This window comes from Malaclemys terrapin, chromosome 1, assembly GCF_027887155.1.
Source record: "Malaclemys terrapin pileata isolate rMalTer1 chromosome 1, rMalTer1.hap1, whole genome shotgun sequence".
Classification (NCBI taxonomy): domain Eukaryota; kingdom Metazoa; phylum Chordata; order Testudines; family Emydidae; genus Malaclemys; species Malaclemys terrapin.
Genome location: NC_071505.1, coordinates 355,458,467 through 355,461,502, shown reverse-complemented (window position 1 = coordinate 355,461,502; position 3,036 = coordinate 355,458,467).

The window sequence follows — 3,036 nt, the reverse complement described above, 5'->3', positions numbered from 1 at the left end:
ACAAGAGGGATCAGAGAAGAGCCACACAATTGACTGAAGGGTTAGAAACCTGCCTTCAAGTGATGACTCCAGGAGCTCGATGCAGTTTGCTTACCTGAGAAGGTTGGGGGGTGACGTGGTCACAGTCCAAGTACCAACAGGGGGAACCGATGTTTAACGATGGGCTCTTCAGGCGAGCAGGGAAGGTCTGACGCTCCAGTGGCTGGGAGCTGAAGCCAGACACATTCAGACTGGAGTGACATGTACATTCGTCAGCCCGGGGTGCTGGGCGATTCTCCAGCCCTGACAACTGTTAAATCAGGACAGGCTGTTCTGCTCTAGGAGTTACTGGGAGCAGGGCTCTGGCCTGTGACACATGGGTCAGCCTAGTTGGTCATAATGGTGCCTTCTGGCCTTTGAATCTATGACCCAGCCCCTCTCCCTCCCCAATCGACACAGCTGCCCTCCTCCCACCCCAATGGCACAGCCCCTCTCCCTCCTGGCCTGATTAGTGCACACCCCCCCCCCACTGTGAGATTCAGCTCTCCCGGCCTTGGGCTTTCCCGGTGCAGCCAGTCCCTGCTCCCCCGACGCACGGCAGGGCTGGTGGGGAAGTGCGTGAGCGTCACAGGCTGAGTGCACTAACTGGTGCTTCTGCTAAAATGACCAGCAGGGAACAGTTAACATGTCTGTCATTAGGGCTCAGAGTGAACATGCTGTTGTGATGCCTGGGGCAGTGCCCCTCCCACACCTGTCCCTGCTGAGGCTCTGTGCACACTCAGGCAGCATTGCGTATCCTGGGGCCCCTCTGCCCCTCCCACCTGCCATGTGCCCAAGGCCAGAAGGGATTAACACGACTGACTTCTGGTCTGACTCCTTCTCACGCGAGCCTGGCAGGGTTGGAGAATCCGGCGTGACCCTGGGAAACTGCCCCAGTGGCTAATTCCCCTCCCTGGTGTACGCCGTGTCCCTGTGTTTCCAGGCTGAACGTGTCTGGCTTCAGCGTCCAGCCACGGGACCGCTTCCGCCTTCTCCGTTAGAGGGAAGAGCCCGTTAGCGCATCCCCCCAGCAGGATCGGGCCCCCGAGGCACTGACTGCGCTGCCCCCAGGGAGAGAGAAGGTCTAGCTGTAGGGCCGACACCTGGAGCTCCAGCTGCCCAAGGGAGGGCCCCGGCCCCCAGTTCGAGCTGCCCGGGGCTGAGGTCCAGCAGAAACACCTGGGGATGCCCCAGCCCCGTCACCTGCGACCAGGGCAGCAGGGGCTGGTGCTGACAGACCCACAGCAAGCCAGGCCCAGAACAGGCACCACCTGGGGTCGGCATCGCCCTCTGGGTTTGTGTGAAGGGGCCCATGGCACCCCTCCTGCTGGGACGTGACCCCAGAGCTCTTCCTGGCGTGGCCTGGCCCCTGCCTGATTCCTGATGCAGCCCCTGTGGGCGCGCCCTGGCCCCCGCCCCCGCCCCCCTCCCGGCGCAGCCTGGCCCCTGGCTGATTCCTGATGCAGCCCCTCCCGGCGTGGCCTGGTCCCCACCCCCTCCCGGCACGGCCTGGCCCCCACCCGCTCCCGGCGTGGCCTGGCCCCTGCCTGATTCCTGATGCAGCCCCTGCGGGCATGGCCTGGTCACTGCCCCCCTCCCGGCGTGGCCTGGACCCTGCCCCCCCCCGGCACGGCCTGCCCCCCCCCCCGGCGTGGCCTGGCCCCTGCCCCCATTCTGGTGCGGCCCAACCTGACCATGTCTCTGTGACCCCAGGCGCAAGGTCCCCCAGAGGGAACAGGCAGGAAGAAAAGTCCCTGGGGGTGGGGGCACAGCAGCCCCTGGGGAACAGGGGGGCAGAGCATGGGGGGCCTGCCCACATTGGCTATGGGTTTGGCCGGGGCCCAGGTTTGGGATGGGCAGAGTGAGCCCCAGGCAGGACTAGTGGCCCAGTGGTCTGGAGAGGATCCTCCCAGCAGGGGCAATGGCTGTAACGGGCCAGGCCCGGGAGACCCCGAGGTATCCTGTCCCCTTGGGCCGCCTGCTGCCCCCCCCCCCGAGCTGTAGGGGGACACTGAATGCCCCCCCCCACCTGGGGTAACAGGGGGCACAGGAGACATTCAGCCAGCCCCCAGCTTTAACACCAGCTCCTGCACCCCTCTGACAGGCAGGTTAAAGGCCAGGAGACCTGGCCCCCCACGCCCCTCCGGAGCCAGGGAGAGAACCCAGGAGTCCTGGCTCCCAGCCCCCCTCCGAGCTGGGGAGAGAACCCAGGAGTCCTAGCTCCCAACCCCCACCCTGCTCTCACCCACCAGCCCCACTCCCCTCCCAGAGCCGGGGCAAGAACCCAGGAGTCCTGGCCCCCAGCCCCCCTGCTCTAACCCCCCAGCCCCCACTCCCCTCCCAGAGCCATGGCGGGGAGCTCTGGGAGGGGAGTGGGGGCTGGGGGGTTAGAGCAGCTCCCAGCCCCTCCCCCAGTGAGCAAAGCTCCCCCTTTCCATCGGAGACTCCCCCCGGAGATGCCCGGGCTGGGCGGGGGGGGGGGGGGAATAGCCCCGCCCCCGGCCCCGCCCCCAGCCCCGCCAGGGATAGTCCGTGCCCGGCCAGCGCCCCCTCCCCTGGGCCGGCGGAGCCGGGTGAGGGGGGGTCCTGCTGCGCGGGGGGGCCGGGCGGGGGGTTGGGGGTCCTGCCGGGCTGGGGGGTCCTGCTGCGCGGGGGGGCCGGTCTGAGGGGGGGTCCTGCCCAGCTGTTCCCGGTTCTGGGACCGGGTCGGTGCGGGGGGGGGGTCCCCCAGCGGTGCATTAATCCCTTTTCTCCCGCAGTGCCTGGTGCTGGAGGCAAGGGGGTGACCCGGCTCAGCGCCTCCCCATGGGCCAATCCCAGCAGCTCCCCTCGGGAGCCCCGGGGACCCCCGGGAGCCCCTCTCCAAAGCACTCTGCCTTGTTGCCCCTGCCCGGGGCCCCCGCTCCCTCTGTCCCCCCACCCCTGCCTGGGTCCCCTGCTCCCCGGGTCCCCCTGCCCGTGGCCCCTGCCCCCCCAGTCCCCCCACCCCTGCCCGTGGCCCCCCCAGTCCCCCCACCC